This window comes from Corvus brachyrhynchos, unplaced genomic scaffold (assembly GCF_000691975.1).
Source record: "Corvus brachyrhynchos isolate BGI_N302 unplaced genomic scaffold, ASM69197v1 scaffold71, whole genome shotgun sequence".
Lineage (NCBI taxonomy): Eukaryota > Metazoa > Chordata > Aves > Passeriformes > Corvidae > Corvus > Corvus brachyrhynchos.
In genome coordinates, this window is record NW_008237609.1 from 1,356,257 (window position 1) to 1,376,892 (window position 20,636).

General features: G+C 35.5%; 1 protein-coding gene across 4 annotated transcripts in view; it reads left to right on the plus strand.

Annotated features, from left to right (window-relative positions):
* The window catches only part of DACH1 (dachshund family transcription factor 1), a 230,364-nt gene that overhangs the window by 123,378 nt on the left and 86,350 nt on the right, over positions 1-20,636 (plus strand). The window lies entirely within an intron of this gene.

Here is a 20,636-nt window from a genome sequence, read left to right on the forward strand (position 1 = left end):
ACTGTTGGGGTATGACTGCAGTGATTTGAATAAGGAAAAGTGCACTTGTTATAGGGTTCTGTGTAGTTAAGAAACTTGTATTGAGTAGGTGAAGATTAATGTACTTCCAGGATTTATACTCAAGGATATCAGTGCAAAGCTGCATAGAGTAAGGATGTTAGATAATTGTTTTAAATTTTGAAAACTTGGTAGAGTTCTTTGCCATGAAAAACTCTCTTGTAAAAAGTTAATTTCACCCAATAGCCATTTGCAAAATCCCCCAAATTATTTTTATAATATTCTATATTTCTGAGCAATATATCCTCAAAATCATATACAAAATTTCTATGTGGATTTCTGAAAGAGTATTTGCACTGTATTGTCCTTTCATATTTCCTAACTGATAAATTTGCTTCATTCTAACTTAAAAATAGCTGGCATAGTCTTGAATATTTTCATTTTTGATTATGCTAAATAATCTGTATGTTGATATTTGCAGTATACATGCTTACATTCTTAATTAAAGCTGTGTTCTGAAGCATGTCTGTGCATTGACTCCACTTTTCAGTGTTGTGCTTGGCGTAGCAGAGATGGTGTAGAAAGGGATCTAGACTTAATGCGACTTTCATGACTAATTTTGCCCTTTGAAGTGAAGCAGTTTCAGGGACTTTATAATCTGCTTTTTTAGGGTCACACTATGACACCTATCTTGTGAGAGCTGTCTAAATTACATTGCTGTGACTGCTCTTGAAAAGCCAACTATAGTCATTGGCCAAAGCAACATCTTTAATTTTTAGTCAGGATTACTAAAAAACACCTTCTCATCATACATGCTGTAGAGTCAGCTGTTCCAATAAGTGATTTTTATGGTTTTGAGAAGTTGCTTCACTAGACCTTGACCCAGTGTGCTTTATAACTAGCTGATTTACATGGAAGTTCTGGAGGTTACTTCTCACTACTCATGTATTACACATGGGTTAGTTGCCTTTTTGATCTCCATTAATATTGTGCAGTCAGAAATGTTCTTCAACTTTATGATTGGGTATTTTCTCCATTTATTATTTATTGTATGCTGCTATTCTATGGTAACTCCCTCACTGTATAGTATCATCTATATCTTACAGAAAATATCACTGAACTGTGATCACATGTTCATGATGGGTTTAGGACTCAGTATGATTAATCATTCAAAGCCTATACTGTGGCATGTTTTATTCTTTATGTAAGTCTCATTAAGTGACCTTTTAGATAGTAAGGAATAATCATTTTTTTCTACTGTGTGTGTAAGGCAGGTGTTACAGAAAGGTTGCAACCCCACTCAAGAGGATTCTCCGACTGGAAGATAAAAATAATGACTTTTCATGGAGTTCTGTTTGCTGTGGTATTTTAGTGTTGCCCTGAAAAGTCTTCCTCTGCAACCATGGATACCAGCTTCTGTGCCCATTACTTGTATGCAGTAGATGTATGTTGCATCTTGGCTACAAGATGAGAAGAAACACATTGTGCTTTCTCTGTGGTTAACTGAGCCATCTCTCCCTGCCTCAGTTCTTCCTGATATTCTATTTTAATTGGCTATTATGGATTATTTAATTAATTATTGGGTCCCAAACTGACCCACATTTCATCTTTAATTTAGAAGTTTGGATTCGTATTTGTTTGTTTAATGAGTTTCCATTGTTTTAACTCCCTGACAATTAATTGGACAGCCTAGGTCAGACTCCTGGCAGTGTTTTTTTCTCTCCATGATCTCATTCTTACTCACTGTCTGAGGCCTCTTTCAGCTTAAGCATGGAGGGAAAGGTATGCCCTCCAGCGTGGCATAAAGCCCGAACCATTTCAAGATGGCCGTTTGAGGCTGAACGTAGAAGATTTCAGCAGATGGCTTCTAATTACTTGAGATATGCCAAAGTGCTGAAAGGAGCATTTGTATCTTCAAACCTAAGGGGTAGTTGTACCTGACACGATGTGAGTGGCGTGTGCATTAATGTACCCATGTCAGCATTTATTCCATCTACAGTTTCTGCCATGAGCTTTATCACAGATAATTGTCTGTGATATGAATGGAACTTCCTTGAGTATTGTTGTAATAGAGCTATAACTAATAAACCTATTACAGAAAGTAGAAGAAAATCCTATGCTTTTTAATGGAAAGTAGAAATAAAGCGACAATCTATATTCATACTCATTTTATCGAGAAAGCTATGGAAACTTTGAATTAAAACTATCATTTTGACCTTTTAGTTGAGTTTATAGGCAAGTCTCTTTTTATGATAGCGAGCAATTTCTTCAAGATGCAGGGAAATTACTGTTACATTAGTTGTATAAAATAATTGAGAATTTTGAGAGAGAGATATGTCATGCTCACCTTACTCACGCTGTTAGTCTCAGCAAGGTCAAGGGACTAATTGTGGACCCAGCCTGCCCTAAGCCAGTTGCAGTACATAATTGCATGCTGCCCTGGGAGCAGCATAAGAAGGAAATTGTGACTTGAAGCAATTCTGCTTGGTATTCTGGGGGGTAGGGTCAAAACTAGCCTCAGTGTCTGCTCCCTCCCTTCCCCTACCGGTGGGTGGTGAGTCTGCAGAACTCATTTCCCCTCCTGGGCTACCATCTGTGGTATGAGAAACCAGTTCATGGAAGAGAAACTCAGAGTTTCTTTTAGAAGGTTTGTGCATCAAACCCTTCTGATTTCTATGTATTCAAATCTATTCAGGGTAATCAGTTCATATGCTGAAATAAAATTAGGAGTATTATTTTTAAACTTCCTTATAGGACCTTGTGTTAATCAAGTAGTGAACTTCTGATGTTGTTTGATTTACTAGTGATTCTAAGACTCAGCACAAACCATTTTTCCAAGCAGCTTGTTTAGCCCTAGAAAATGTCACCAGCTAGAGCTATTTACGCAACACATTCCAAATTCCTGTGAGTTGAGCGGTGTGTATTTTGGAATGCTTTAACCTCCTCACTAAAATTAAGAAATCCCTTTAATTTCAGCTGCTTCCAGGAATACAACCCAGTCTCCCTAGGAGAAAACTAGCAGTCTCATCAACACTATCTTGTATTGGCAGAAAGTTGTATTAGCAGAGGTAGAATGTGTCTCTGAGCAGCAGATCACCCCTGAACTTTTGTCAGGGTGCACAAGGGGAAGATTTGAAGCTTTAAGGGGCAGTGTAGTCCTCATCACCACAACAGAGATTTCTCTGAGAGTAAACACTTTTATTTCTGCATACGTGAAAAATAAACCCTGTTTAAAATTGTCAGTGACTTTGGTAATGCTGCTTTAGTAAAATAAAATGCTGGTTTCTTTATTTCTTTTCTTTTTCCCTTGGTTCAAATAACACTGACATTTGCTTACCTTTCTGCTTCTTATATATATACATATTCTGACATAAAAAAGAAAATTACAGGCTGTCCTGCTATAATTCAAATTTTTAACAAGAATAAATACTGGTAATAACATCTGGCATGATTGAAACTGGCACAGTGGATTTTTCTTTGAGAAACAGTATACAGTTATTATTGCTAAACATGAAGTTACATGGGTTTGCTTGCTTAATACACAAAGAGGTTTGTACTCCAAGAGATGTTTTTTTTTTCTGTTGCCTGCCTTCTCGGGCCTGTTAAATGATGCAACATTGTGGTCTTGTTAGACAACAATAACAGAAACAGGATTTCTTTAGTAAGGATTTCAAATAATCATGTAATGTCATAATTTACAGAGGCATTTTATTTTAAGAAACATTTTTGAAATAATATTGAGATTAACAATTTTAGCCATATTCCAGTGCCTATCCTGGCACTATGGGTATTGATTATTATATGTGCATTAAGTAATTATTATCTTAAGAATATTGCATTTGCTTGAAGTATAAAATCCACTGTAAAAAAATAGCTTAACCAGGGCTCATTGCAGTCCGATTTACACAGCTAGAAGTCCACATTGCCTTTTTCTTGCAGACATTTTGTACTTACATTGCTGAAGCTCTTCTCTACCATGGCAGAAAATGTATAGCTTATGAAATAAACCCTGTCATTTAGGTTTATTATTTTATTTGTGTATTTTTATGTCTACTTTAAATATCTGGTAGCAAAGATACAGCAGTATAATATACATAACAGCTGAGTGAAATCAATAGCCACAGATTTTAGTAACCCATATGAATAAGGAAGTTTACTTTTATCAGGTGACCACGAACAATCCATTGTGCACCACCTAAGTGTTATTTCGACTTTAATAGACTAAGATCTTGGTGTCCCCTGGGAGGAAAGACAGTATAAATACACGCATAACAAATGTGGTCCTTGAACTTTTATACATCTGCGTGCATTGGTACATGCCAAACATAACATACACCAGTTTATTCACCTTCAGGCTTCTGCAGGGGCTGTTAGGTTGTATAATCTGCAGCGGATACATATGGAAAGCCTTTTCTTGTCCAGGTCCCAGGTCAGCTCTACAAGAGGCTCTGCTTTGGTGGAGAACAAAGTGGTGATAGTGGTTCCTTGTGAGCTTGGCTCTTTCTGGGTATGAGAGAAGAGCACGCTGAACCACAAAGATATGCCCTTTCTGCATCCCATGAAGCAAATCTGTCCCTGTGCATGCTCCACACAGGTAGTGTGGGTAAGGGCAGGAAAAAATTCAGTAAGGTCTTAATTTCCTCTGTCATGAGAATAGTAGAAACCTGTCAAGCCCACCCAAACAGCAGTCTGCATGTTTGTATAGTACATATAGACTCTGGGATAGGTACAGAACTGTTGCAAGCCATTTGCCTGAAAAATAATATTTTGACACTACTGTGCTTGTAATCTTCTTTCGTAAGGTTTAGAACAAAGCTTCACAACATTGTAAAACCTAGTCAACAGAGGTAAATAAACCCAGGGTAAATGTCCAGCTGCACCCCAGAAGCCTGAGGTCACTGGCAGGGCTGGAAGTATGGTCATGTCTGGGGAGGTGTCCCTCAGATGGTAGTGCTCACTCAGTCACAGGGACATCCACCTAATTTGGGATATTACATCACACTACTGCAAGAAGCAGGAATTTTTTTTAATCTGAACTGAGATACTAAAATCATCATGTATTTGTAGCAGAGATTTTAAAGAAGTATGAATGATATCAGGATAGGTGATACAATTGCAAGATTTGACAACACCGTAGGTGGCACAAACATTTGGCTTTAGCTACCTTTAGATATTAAACACATTAAGCAAGAAATTTATGAGGAATTGATTTTTCTGAAGTGTCAGCTACCTCAGCTGGCACTTGTAATGTACCTTTTGTGCAAGTCACACTGTAAACTGAAATGCGAAGTACATATGGGTAGGAAATCCTTTTCCTGTGAATTGTCCGATCAGTCTTGCATTGTCTGAAATTACCATCACCACGTACTTGCCATATGTCATTTCATATGGGAAGATTGTGCAACTTTGAAGTAGCAGCACCAAACCTTTATTTTCTGTTGGTTACTTTAATCTGTCTGCTACTTTCTTTTCACAATATAATACCAAAGTGAGTCATGAGTCTTCTGCTAGTTAAGGACATGTGGATATTATCAGGAACATATGATAATGTATAATAAGTTTGGTTTAATGTAAGTACTGTTTTAAATTAATTAAAGACTAGGGAAAAGAGGACATGAATTACCTTTAGTAGTATCTGCAAATATAAACCATTCTGCAGTTTCTGTGTGTAGCAGACATCTATACTTAAAGAGTAAATGGTGAATAGGAATCCAACAACCAAAAAGCAGTTGCTGGGATGAAAGTCAAAATCAATCTTTGTATTTATAATTTGGTATTTCATCAGTGCCTTCAACCTTATTTGCCATAGCATGGTGATGTACAGTAAGAAATATCTTTGTACTTCAATTTAGTTTTAAAGTAATTGCATCCAGTAGATGCTTTGATGCAAAAAAGTATCATATAATCCATGTAATTATAGTTTCTGCCTATTCATTTATTAGCTACGTTTACAAGCAAGAAGTAGGTTTGTATGTTTTCAAAACATATGCTTGGTAAGCACTAAATCTAAGACTTATAAAAACATTATCAATATGTTCTAATTAATATTTGCTCTTTTCCTTAAGCTATTATAAGGATACTTAATGCACAGCCTAAAATTAGAGTTGACAATTGCAAATACAACCCAACCAACATAGTAATAAAATCAATACTTACATTTCCCTTGGGGCCACTATTTACTGTTTGCAGTGCCATTTCCTTAATGGAATGGCAGTTATGTTTGCAGAAACCTTGTAACTACGATTTTTGTATTTTAACTAAAAGCAGCTTTCCTGAAGTAGTATGATTAAAAAAGAATCTGGAGTTGCTTTCAGAAAATTGCTGTAAACATTTTGCGGCCAGTTTTAACAAAGACTAAAAAGAAACATCTTTTCATAGTAAATGTCACTGAATTCTAAAATGAATTATTTGTAATGTTTAAAGACCTTTCAGTTGCATTGCAATAGATATTTGCCTTAATCTTAAAATACTTCCCTGATTTGTTTTTACTTTCATTTACTTGGTTCAAATTATTCTTAATCACTGAAAGCTCATTCCTGTGTGGAGGTCTGCAGTGTTCTCAAATTGTACAAGGGAGTCTGGCAGTTTATTTGACTTAGCAAATTAAAATAATGGAGGCAAGTATGAACTTTGAGATGAGTCATTGCAGCTGTTGCACAGATCTAATTCTAGTCTTTTAACTTGGTTCTTCTTTCACTGAAGTCTGCCATTATCTGGCAGGGCAGCAGGCGTTTCTGTGCCTTGCAGTGTAACTGTGTAGTACAGAAAGCATGCTATAGTTGACATTATAGTGCACACAAGTGTCCTGTGTGTTTGCATATTCAGTAGAATATTTTGCTAATGATCTCTGACAAGAGGGATGAGCATCTGAGAGAAAATCAGTGAGTCATCATGCCTTCATAATTTGTTCCTCATGGGGCTCTGCTGACCATGCAGTGCTCTTGGCATAGCTGAAGTTTGGGGTAACAGGTTCTGTTGTACAACATGGCCACTTACTTGGGCTCAGCTGTCAGGGACTAACTATTAACTCCAATTGTTAACTAATTATTACATGTGATCATGTGACCTTTGATCATGTGACCTTATACCAAACTTCTGCTTTCGCTCCCATTCTGCAATTATTATTTTGAATAGCATTCGTAAGAGCAGGTCATTTGTAGTCTGTGTCAGTGTCTGATTATAGTCACTCCATGTGAAATGTCACCATTTCAGGATCTGCTTTCATTTCACTTGTTAGTGATATGGCAAAATTAAAAAAATTTAGAACGCAAAAGAAGTTTTGAAATATGGTAATTTGAAAGCATTGAACTTAGAAAATTTTTTTTAGTGATGTAGAAATATACACATATAGAAAAATGTATATTATATATCTAATAAATCCATAAACATATAAGACAAAATGTAAACCAAAAGATGCTGAATTGAACTGAATTGAAAAAATACCAGAACAAAATGGAAGTTCAGGATTAGGTACTTCAGTCCAGTTCTGAATATTTTTACAATTTTTATGTTACAAGTGTTATTTAAATTGCAATGTTCCTTGTAACTTTTCTGTTAGGATGCTTTTAAAAATTATGTTGACATTTGTCTTTTAAATGTATATATAAGAATTGTGCAAATTTGTGTACATAGTACAGTTTATGTACACATAAACTATGACTATGTTTTCAGTAATCACTGTTATAATTTTGTAAAATTTTTATCTAAAATTTTATCAAAAATACCTGAGGGTCTTCCCTCAGGCCATTAGTCATTTTTCTAAGTTTCAATAGCAGCAATGACTCAGCTTCCACGGAGAACGAGTAAGGATAGAAACAGAAATATCTTTCAGTATTCAAATATTTTCATTTGCTTATAATACTTCTAAGCTTTGGAGGAAGGAATTAAAATTTGTCATTATGATGACACTAGAATACCTGGTTCTGATCACTTGAAAATCTGACAGAGTCTGACTAAGATAGAAATTTCTGCAATTGTGTTTCAAATGCCTATTAGACTTGTTTAGAAACTTGCTACTCTCCTGCATCTGCACTAGTATGGCCCAGACACTCATGTCTGTGAAACCTGCTCTCCAGCAGTTCTGCAAGAAAAGAACATTATTTTGGAACATTTAACTCCTGTTGCCTGAATGGTATTGGTACTAGCATTTTCAGCACTTGATACAGACATCAAGTTACCACAGAAGAAAGTCTTGCTGTTTGTTTTATGGATTTGGCAGATGTAATTCCATGCACTTTACTAATACAGTTCTTTATATCATCCTTCGAGGATACTGTTTCTGGACAAACTCACTAGATTGCCAAGAATAGGTTACTAAGAGCAAACTGGCTTCCACCCTACCAGTGAAAAACTTGATGTAGGTCTGATGGAAACTAGATTAATCCCATCATCAAAAAACAAACAAACAACCCATGTACTTTAAAGTTTGTCCCAGTATGATTTAATTCTTTGACGTTCAGCATTTGTTTATGCAAACCTGCAGTATTTAGTGGCATCAGCAAACTTTGTTTCATTAATATTTAGCCAAAGCAATTGTGTGCACAGAATCCTAGACCCATTCAAGGAAACATATTTTGAAACAGGATATTGAAAATAAAGTCCATAGGACAACAAAAGTCAGCTTACATGCTGATGTCAGCATTTGTGTGTGTTGATAAAGCCAAGCTCTTTCCATGATAAAGATAAATTCATATCCAAATCTTTAATAAAAAACAAATGATGTTAGCTATTCACATTAAAGTCAGAAGCGTCTTTGTAACTCTTCCCGGAGACTCAATTGTAAGGAACAAAAGTTATGTCCTGTTAAGAAAAAAAAATTAATCACTCAAGTTATTACATAGGGTGTGCTGTATATTCCAGGTCCAAGCTTTATACTGAAGCCTTTGAAGAGGCTGCCCATACCTACCAAATGTTGTAATTGATACAGAATCACTGCTATACAACAGCTGCAATAACAAGGTGCTGCTGCCTTTACTTTAATCTACCTCTCTTTCTGTCAGTTTATTATGTTTTGAATTTATTCTTTTGTAGATCTGTGAGCTATCTTTCTTATGGAAATTAATCTTTTTAAAAGATTTGTACTCTCATTTTCAAACACTAATACATTCATTCAAGTATCCCATTATTCAGAACCAGCTGGCTTTTTATCTAGTGATATTTACTTCAAAAAGCCAAGTTAAATGGTATCATAGATTAATTCTCAGGGCACAGGAAAGCTTTTTTAGAGAAAAAGAGATTTGGTAATTACTTAGACTATCGCAATAAAATCACAGAACATGTCAAAAATGCGTTATATAATCTGTCATAATACGAAGCTTCAAAAAAAAAGTTAATTCACTGAATTGAATCTAATATGTAGCATCAGTATATGATTTTTAAGTGGAACATTAAGTAAGGATAAAACTTTGCTGTGATTTATAATAAGCTATGTCATGATTTTTAGTTACGTATTTTTTCTTTGGAGAAAGCACTGAAACTTCGAAAAGGGCATTATCCACTGAAATTTCTTACATAAATCAAACTGGAAATAAGACACATTTTACAATTCAATTTAAGATCCCACAGAGACAATAATGTTGCAAGCTGTGCATTTTGCAGAGTAATATAGTAATGTCTAGTTTGCATTTTTGAAAAACCAAATTAATCACACTTTATTGAATATGTTGAAGCAAACCTAAAATTCATCTATTATTAAAAAACTTGTGCAACAAACACAAACTATATTTTATACATAAAGGACAAACTCATTTATTCATTAGGTTAAAACACTTGGAGTTTGCATTTTGTAGCTACTAAAGAAGTGACATTTGCTATCTGTTCTCTTTTTTAAATTTTTCAAGGCATTGTGTTCAGACTAATCTGCTTGAAAAATTGTACTAATACTTTAACACAGTGTCAATCCTGAAGACTGCGCAGAAATCCCTGTGGAAACTAAGAGATGTCTCTTAATATTTAAATTTTCTTTTTCAGTGAATCACTTTACAGGACAAATATTCTGTTATCATGTATCTCGTATTTAAGTAACATATTTTATCCCTTGAAAGATTAGCCACAAGATAATAAACTTTTTAGCCAGTTTTTAGCATTTGTACATCCTCTGAGCTAACATGCCTAGGCACTACTTTGAATTAGGACGTGTATCTTTGTGCTGTTGTGTTCAGACTGGTACATCAAAGCAACCAGAATGAAATTTCGTCCTTAATCAAGTCTCACTGACTTCAATGGAAACAGTATTTCAGTCTTAACCTTTTAAAGGGAAAAATATTTTAAAATTATTTGTAGATGTTTTCCTGTTTTAGAATGTAATTGTGGAATTATATATTCTGTATCTTGTGGGGCATGCAAGCTGCATGCCAAATCTGTATGCCAAGTGTCAGGTGCTTCTACTTGTAATTCCATTTCTGAGAACACCACTCTAACTTATTCTGGCCTCTAGGCCAAATTTGAATTCTAGGATTTGGTTTCTGGGATAATTGTTGCCTGTTAGCGATTTGTCTGTGCTTTCATGTCTTGATGATTTAAAAGCGAGAAATGCAGCTTTTTATTTTTGTTGGAAATCTATATTGACTGTACACTAGAGAGATGGTTTCGGAAAACAAGGCTTCTGACAAAATGTTCACTTTCATTTTAGAGAAACAAAAATCTTAAATCAGAATAAAAAAATTTTTAGAATTTGAAAAAAATATGTCATAAATTTTCCTGAATCATCAGGAAAACTTCTGGCCCTTGTCCAATATTTTAGTTCAAGGTCTAAGCCTAAACAGTTTTTAATCTAAAATGAACATGTTTGTTTGTTTTAAGCAGCACAAAACGAATTCTAGTTTTACTAGATCCAGTAGTAGAAAAATTTCAAGCAACTTTCAGGTTTTTGGCCATCATAGTGGAAACCAGATCTCCAGCTGAGGTGTTTTTGTTTTGAGGAACTTAGGATGAGTGATAACCTACAAATAGCTAATACAAGCCCCCCAACCAGGGCAGAGGCATGGAACTACATGATCTTTAAGGTCCCTTCCAACCCAAATCATTCTATGATTCTATCATTCTACGCTGAGCTGATTAATGTAAATTGCTAATGTATGATGGTACCATCTTGTTTGTAGGGCTTAAGTCTGAGGGACTCAATACACAGAAACATCTTTATCCATTGGGTGTGCAGTGGACTGAACAAAGGTTTCTGAGAAGGCATCTAGCCCAACTTGTTATTACATAATAGCCACCAGTTATACACTGGTCAAAACTTTTTCAGACCAGTTCAGACTTGCAAGAGACTTTGGAACAGAGGTCATCTTTCTCAAACTTGTACCCACAGCTCTGACCTGGAGAACATTGTCACTAATTGAGTCAAGGCAGGGTGAAGAAAAAATACTTTTTGGCTACCTATTTTCTCTCCTGTTATGTAACTCCCCTCATCTCTGATCAGATAAATTATTTATCATGAAGAAAGATTGATGGAGCTGGGAAGCAGAGTAAGATGTGTGTTTATGTCTTTTTCTGCTCATAGAAAGAATGTAACATTCTGATTTTTACTAAATGAGATCTGGATGCAGATACCTTTCTAGGAATTTTGTCTAAGACACAGTTAAAGAAATTGTTTGAAGTACACTTAAAAGGTGTGTGCGTTTTTCACGAATCAGTTTGATATAAGACACAGGAATGACTACAATGAATAAAATTCATGTGGGCTTGGTAAAGTTCAGAGTACTAAATCTTGGTATAATAGCTTAGGTGAACTTCCTTGTCCTAGAACTATTACAGAAAAAAAAAAGTGGCAACTGTAAAGCCAATATTGAATAAATTATCATAACATGCTATCATTTAATGACAATAGGCTTTTTTTGTCAAACACTGGCTGGACACTTTTGTCTCTTCACATTAGGTGAAAATTTTTGCCACTGGAGATAGTTATTGGTAATAATGATTGAGAGATCTCTTGGAGTAAATAAATATTTTGTGTTAAATAACTTTCTTTCCATTTTAAAAAGAAACAAAAATATAAAAATAAATTAGAAAGTAATAACACCCTCCTTTCCCCCAGATCACAAAAATCCAAAGAAATATTTGAGAAATTAGCTGTTTAAGATGTATCACTTTCACATTCCTACCCTCAATCCAATTTCATACTTTTAGCTGCCTTTGTGTGAAGATTTTACCTTTGATCATTTTGTAAGTCAGAAAAAAACCAGCAGCAGTTCTGAGTAGGGTATCAATACATAAATAGAGAATGTTGGTAGAGTAAATCTCACAGAGAAAATGATCCTTTTTGGCATAAACAACAGCAATTGTGAGAAGCAATTAAAACAGGTATGCAATTATATGTAGATCTTTCTTACTGAGGGAAATTCCTTGTAGTTGGTTGTCTGTGTATATGTACTGTTTCTTTCAGTATTTTCACGCTATAAGCCCTTTGGGGCCAGGAGTGTCCACCTGCTCTAGCTGTCACATATTATTACTACTACTGTTATTACTAGTCATACTAGTTGTCACTTTTTTCACTGTCATCCTGAGAAAACAATAAATCGTGTGCAGAAACAGTTTCAGCAGTCCTGAAACAGGACTCAGGATCCATAAACTCTTAGGTAAGATTTCCTCCTTTAGGTAACGGAATGTTACAGTCATCTGTCTTGGGACATGGAACTACGCAAAAAAACCTAAAGGCTTAAGTGTACAACGAAGTTACTGTAGCATAAGGAAATGCTGAATATCAGCTGAGATGTAATAACGATTCTTGCTCTGCGCCGAACACAAGAAAATGTATGTGTTACTCTTGAACGAAAGAAGCACAGTATGATTCCTTTGAGACCCAAGCCTATTACATGTTGCAAATTTACAAAAAGACTATATAAGACCTAAAAATTAGAGACTATATCAGAATGGTCATGAATCAAAGCTTCACAAGCAGCTCAACAGTAAGAAAATTCCTCACAAAGCTTTGAGTTAGCACCTGCTTCCCAAAGAAGGGGGAAGTGGATCTGTGAGCCTCAGTGCTTGTGCAGCCTGCTGACTTTTCCAATGCAGTTTTTCAAGTGTGGAAGAGACACAGGATCGATTTGGAAACCTCTGTGTCCAGCCCCATGCTGCTCATGAAGCCAGTATCTGGGCAAATATAAATCTCCTTTTCCCTGAATGGGGAACACAGCCATGTGCTCTGGAGAGTGCCTGAAACTTGCTGCAGCTGGTGGGGTTTCATGCAGCCAACTTGCAGTTGTTTTCCCAGCGAGCATAGGGATGTAATTGCTATGAGACCTTGCAATCAACTTTGCTTAAGACTGGATATTAATCTGTTGATTAATAAGGACTGATTTTTGATAATTTAGCCTTTCTTCCTAAGAAAACGACTAAAAAAATTCAGTGAGTAAAAATCTGAAGAATGATGTTCAAGAAGGCATTCTGTGTGCAATCTTTTAGAGCCCACATACCGTTAAGAGTTGGTGCAGCATTTGTGCTGGAAATTGAAATATTCCTCTTTAGTTCAGCAATTTTTAAAAAAAATCATCAATAAACATGATTACATGTAATATGTCAACCTCCCTGCTTTGCATTTTCATCCCTGGTTCATCTTCTTTGGAACAGATTGAACATGATTTTACAGAGGCCTTCTTGCTTTTAATTTCAGTGCTTTCAAGCCTAATATATCTTGCTTCTCTTATTTTTTCATATTGCAACACAGCTGAAACAGGTGAGGGAAAGTGTGGACAAACTAACAAGTCTATTTACTAGAAGGTATTAGGAAACTTAGCATTCTCACTTTATGCATTTTGTCTATGCAATTAATTTTTGCACTTCAATGTATTTATGAGGATTGTCTAGTATTTGTTTTTCTTAGTTTATTGTTTATACAGAACTGTCAGCCATACTTAGATATTCTGAAAATCTGCAGGACTTTTCTTCTTGAGTTAAAGGGGCAGTAATAAGATTACTATTTCTCAAAACTTTTTGAGAATTTTTTTAGTAAAGATAAAGAAAAGGGGGAAGACAAGCTACTGAATACATACATGGTATATTGCCTTGGTTTACTTTTTTTGTTTCTGAGCACTGCTAATATAGAATTAGAGGCTGTAAAACGCATGACTAGAGGTAGTAAGGATCAAAAATCAGGGTCCATATCAACTGAGAAATTGCCTGTATCAGACCAGTGAAGATAGTATTATCATGAATTCCCATCCAAATCCATATTTTCAGGAAAGCTTAGGCACTTACTCGTAGGCATGAATCACTCAGAAGCTCGAACTTATGTCTCTCATTGTGGACAAGTTTCTGGACCTGTCTATTTTAGTTTCCACTGTATTAAAAAGGAAACTGATTATGCTGAGTCTGTTACACTGATTATACAGAGCAACAAATTGAATGAGGATAACTTCTTTCTTTATAAACTGAAGTAACAGGATCTTACTATAGAAAAACTTAAACCCATATTTTTCAGAAAATGATCTAAACATGTTGTTATAGACAAGTCAGCCAGGTGTATTCACTGTTAAGGAACTTACCTGTTCCTTAAGCGAACAGAAAATATTTGTATCCACAATTACAGGCAATGACTATGTATAGTAATACATTAATTGTCTACTAAACGGGAAATTTTTGTATAAAAGCACATGCAAATGTAATCGAGATGTTTGCAAAATGCTTTGTGATGTTCATTGTGTTGAGAGATAAGGAAAATGTAGTTTTTCGTGGTTTTTGGTTGACTTCTAATGGTTCATCAGTCTTTATATTTTAAAAACTCTGCCTCAAAGGACTAGCTGTACTTCTAGCTTTCTGGTCTGAAGTTAACCTATTTACCCAGGGGTACCTGACAGGAAAATGGGGTCCAGTTTTTATTTTCCTCAACACAGTGCATACAACACTTCTGACTTTTTGTTTCTTGATGATGTCCCAAATTTATTTTTGCATATTTAAAATTGCGTTGTTATCTTACAAGATCATATAACCATACAAATAAACTGGGTTTTGTCTATGAAATTAGTGCAAGTGAGATACTAGTAGAAGGAGACAAATGGAAAATCTATTTTTAGGTAAATGTCACACAGCCTGCAACTGAGTTGCTGAGCTTTCAGTTGTCTTGGACAGTTTCATTATTCATTAAATTGAATTTTAAAAAGCTTTTCCTGTGTTAATCTTTTTGGTGAAATAATGAAGGATTAGTATAAAATATCTATATTCTATGGGATTCATTGTAAGTGTGAAAAAATTATTTCACTTACTAACTTACATAAATTCAGTATTTCCTGATTAATGATTAGGCCTATACTCTCATATTCAGCATTTAGAATTCAATCTTATTTCCTGGAATTAACAGTCTCTGCTACAGTTTTTATTATCAGAACATAAATATGAAAAGTAAAGTGAGTACAAATTTGGCTTACGGTGCAAAGTGCAGTTATAATTTCTTTGCCATTGCCACAAAACAAGTATGCAATAAAATTAGTACAGTGAATGAAGCAGTCTACATGATTGAGACTACTACCTGTTTTTCAGATTGCTACTGTTGTCAACAAAGAAGAAATAATATGTAATTCCAAAGGTTCTTTTGGCTTCTTCTTTATATATTTCTGTAGGAAAATGTTTATCAGAGAATAGTGATTTCTTTGTTTTTTGTTGGGGTTTTCTTGTTTGGTTTTTTTTAAAATTTCCTGCTGTCATGATAATAAGCAGAACTACAAATACCAGACCCATCAGCCTACTATTTTAGAGAAAATTATGAAAATTTTTAATTAAGAGCCCATGTTGCTCAAGGCCTCTTTAAGAGCATAAACAGGATTATATAACCAAAAACCCCCAAAACAATGCAAAACTTTGTGAGGGGGTAGAAAAGAAAAGAAAAATCCTTATGGAAAGCCAAATACAAAGGGTTACAGAGAAGTCTTGGAAAACTAATTTTTCTATGTTGTAGTACTTCTTCTCCTGATCACTTTGTGGTCTCAGAAGAGGTGGCAATCTAAGTATCAATAATATTAGACAGATACTATTTACAAATGACAAAGGGTTTTTTTTTCCTTTAATGATGTAACAGTAACATAGAGATGAGAGAAAAATGCCTTTATCTGTAAATATGTGTCCTTTATACAGTCTCACAACACTCATACATTGCAGATAAATTGTACAGTTGATTTTAAGGAACTGAATTATACAGAAATCATATCACAAATTTATAACAATTCAAAGACTAAAGCAGCAGTATTTGATTTGGGAAGTTTATGAAATGGTTCCCTCACTGTCAGGAGGCTAAGATTACCAATTTTCAGCATGCTGATTATACATATTTTCCAGTGGACATAAATAGCCTGGATCGTTAATAGTCCACTTCAGAAAAATGAGCCAACACAGCTGATACTGATGCTTTGTTTGGTAATTGTTGCTGAGATACAAATTGTTTCAGCAAACACAGAAGATAACAGAAAGATTAGGAGACTAAAAGGAGATCAGTAGCACACCAAAAAAAAAAAAAAAAAGTGGTTTGAGTTGTTAGTAGGAAATCAGACTCTTGTGTTTTGCTATGTGATATTCCTTGTGTATATAATGGTACCTGAAACTATCTCTGAGCCAGGGCTGGGCTTCACTTGCCTAAAGACAGGCTTGTAGTGTTCTCTGGAATTCCATTAAATATCAAGTTTTCCACATGAAAGGAAGGGAAAGACCCAAGGGCCTGGCAGATAGCCTAATTTTAATTTCTAAAAACCACCTATAATCATGAAAAGTTTGACTTTGTTGCCCAGGCATAGATATATGCTACTAGCTTAGATACCCTCAAGTATCCTGCCTGATCTACACCCCCAGATAGCCTTGGGGTCTCCTGCAGGCACTGTGTAGTAGTCACCAACCCTGTAAGACCTGAATCAAATTGTTTTGGCCACCTCAGGTGTTGTGTGTTTAGGCTATTGAACTGAGTCTGAGAGAAGGGTCATCCTAGTCTGTGGAACCAGCAGATGCAGATTCAGCTGACCAAAGACAGGTCTGTCTCCCACAGAGTGAGTTCAGCAGTTTTCCAGAACCTGTTGGCTGGATCCCTGCTGACTATCACAGGAACTAAACTGTTCAGTTCACATTGTAGGAACTGAAATTTAAGCAACCTGAATCCTGATAGGGTCAGAATGAAAAAAGGAAAAGGAGTCTTCAAATAAGAGTAATGATTGTAAAAACGAACCTGGTACATTTAGATCAGCGTTTGTGAGGCTGACATTGCACACTAGTTTTCTGCTTCATTTTCTTTTTCTTGGCTGTTTTACCTTCAAGTCCAGAATTGTTTCAATTTATTATTACCATCCTTAGCTACCTAATTGTGCTACTAATGAATTCAAATAATCCAGGCATCAGGCTTTTACAAACCCACTTCAGTGTACAAATAATAGTTTGTTGTGTAACTGCTGATTATGGGAGAAGGTAACTCACATTATGGAAAATATGTGCTGAAATATTGGTGGTGAGGAAAGCAATGGATTCTGTACTATGCCTTTTAAACTGTGAAAAAGTATTGTCATTCTTGTTCCATCGGGTTGTCCATCATGAGTAAATGTGAGATATCTGAGCCTGGTTTTTAAGCATGTGTACTTACATTTGGAGCTTCATTTCAATTTTTTGAGTGCTTATATTAGTGCTATCACACATGAAATACATAGTTGGCTACCAAATTGCCTATTCAAGTACATATGTATGGGGTTTGAGCACTCAACATTAAGCATTTGCATTTCAAAATTGGATCCCTTGTGCTTGAAAGCCTTGAAAATGGTACTCTATGGTCAGCCTAGTGCAGCGTCAATTGAAATGCTGTTTGAATGCAATGTAGAGCTTCCAATTGCTGCTTCAGAAAGTGTTATGCTGAATCTGGAACACTTTGCATAATTTAATTAATTATGCCACTAAAAACTGATTTTCTCTCAATTTAAAGCAAACAGCTTTTATGAGGGTGAACTGCAGCACCCAGGGATATCAGGTGTCCAAGCTTTTAATCCTATTACAAAGACTTGACAACCACTGATGGAAACTGGAAAAACATAAGCCTCCAGCAGGGCAACAAGTGAAGAGGAAGAAGGCAACAGATTTTTAATACTCTTTGAAACCACTGTATGCATTAAATCAAAATCAAATGTAAAAAGTGACAGAACTGGTAGGTTGCACTTCATTGTGCAGACAGTGAATAGTGTCTAAGGAATAACACTTATTTTGCTTTGACATTAATGAAAATAACTGTTTCCTCCAAGAGGAAAAGTGTTCTGTTTAACTAGCATAAGAAAAACACAGTGGATGGCCAAGACTTTTGTATATTTGTATCTGTGTCTGTTCACTTAAAGTGTTCAGGAGCTCAATGGTCTGAAGTTTGAAAGTGGTTTCTAATGTTGTAGACTGGATTCTGTCTATAAATCATTTTCCATATAAGCAAATCTTAACAGACGATTCCAGACTACAAGTAATAAAAGCACTTTCACTAAATGCTAGCCTTGATACTTCACTTTCTCAAGCTTGTCTTCTCTCTTCCAATTTATTATTGGGTTCAATATCATGCTAAAACAGTAGACACTGTAATTTTGAGGCAGAAAAGAGTACTGATTTAGAAAAGCTCTAATTTCTGAGCCACGTAAGCAGAGCCGTAATTGGCAAACTATGACTGACCTTGCAAAATTCGTTGACCAGGTTAGGAAGGGTCACAGAAGAATTGACTCCATCTCCATATCAAACACCAGCATGTAACATGAAATTAACTGCACTGTAGAAGTTCTTACTGATAAAAATAGGGAAAATATCTCATTACTGGGAATTCAGCACCCTATAAAATGCAAACATTTTCCTTATAGTGCTAACAAATATTCATATAATTACTAATATATATTTATGTATTATTTGTATTCTTCCGATATCTATCTGAGATGGTACACCCGGCTTGAAGGGGAAACAGGAGTTAGTAGGGGTCACTGAAAGAGCTTTAACCTAGATTTAAAGGGGGAAAGGGATAAAATCAAGCTCATAAGAGAGGTCTGGAAGAGGAACACCAGAGTTTGAAGGACAGTGTTTCAGCAAGGTCCTTTGCTCTGCCATCTCACTGGAGGTAGGGGATGGAGAGCTATATGGTGGCAAAGACTGCAAAGCGGGTTATTGATGTGTTAGAAATTGCAGAAGCACCTGACAATAGTCATGTAGGAATTAAGGCTTGTCTCCCCCAAAAAGATCAATGGTAGGATCAATAGGCCAATTGAAATGCATCTACAGCAATGCACATGGCATGGCCACCAGACAGGAAGAGCTGGAAGCCATTGTGCAGCAGGAAAACTATGGTGTAGTCGCCAGCATGAAGACTACACTGGGATGACTTCCACAAGTGGAGTGCTGCAATGGGCTGCTATAAACTCTTCGGAAGGGATAGAGCAAAACAGGAGGGTGGGGTAGGGCTGTATGTTAGGGAGTGAAATATGTACATCATGATGGTAAAAAGCAGAAAATTAGAGAATATAAAATTCAAAGGAAAATAAAAAAAGATTTTTCCAGATAAGATTTAGCTGCTTCACTATGTGTTTAAAAGTATGTTCATGCTTTTTGAGAGTGTCTCAGTTCTCAAAATACAAGAAAACCTGTTCACTTGTCAGAGGTCATGAGATTCGAATAATGTATTTACCAGCTCAAGTATGTTCACTGCATAAAGGTTATGAAAATTTCTTGTAAAATAATAAAAGTACCTCATATAATTGATTCTCTTCATTGTTTCATAAAATTGCTTTGTTTGATTGCGGGAGACTTTGGACTGAATTTCCATTACCTGCTTCTGAACAATTTACACTGGGATTGAGACAGTATTGTGCTAATGAGTTAGAATTTATATTGAGCCTTAACTGTCTTCCTGAAGTAGTTCCATGAAATACAAATTTGTGATATCCCTGACAACTGTTTCTTGTTGCTGTCTTCCCCTCTCGTCCGTGTGTTGTGGCCTGCTGGGGAAAGGATTTAGAAAGAAAATCATGGCAATAATGGAGTATTTTTCATTATAAACTATGCTGTGCAGCTTTTACAATCAGGTTTTTAATAGATCTAGAGAAATTAAATTGGAATTCTACCAACTTCTGTGCTTTTGTCATCCAATGAAAATGATGGTAAAATATGTCAAGACTAATGGGCTTATCCCCTTTCCACTGAAGTAAGAAGGAGGTGGTATCATTCCTGTTGTTTTTCAGGCCCTGTTGTTCATTAAGGAGTAGGATGTATGTAGAAAAGCATGCAGAAAGATGCATTTTGCTATAATCCATAATGCTAAATAGAAGCTGAGTATAGATCAAATACGTCTTGACTTACATTATGCTAAAGTCCCTATCAAGAGATGCTCCCATGAAAATAGTAGACATTTTCAAAGTCAGGAGGTTGAAATTGTGCTCTACATGAAAAAGGAAGCAATCATATATTGCTGATGGATATATTAATACTGCTGAGAATGCATGCATATATCCATATTTATTAATATATTCAAACATTATTTATTGATTGTTTATGGTAAATAAACTCATATGGTGAGTATATAGATTACTGTGCATGCATGAACATACATACACTCAATCTCAGCATTATACGTAAGTACACACCGAGAATAATACAGCTTGTCAGGTACAGAGATTTTAACCTTTTCATTTCATATAAATATACAAACTAATAATGAGATGTTAATT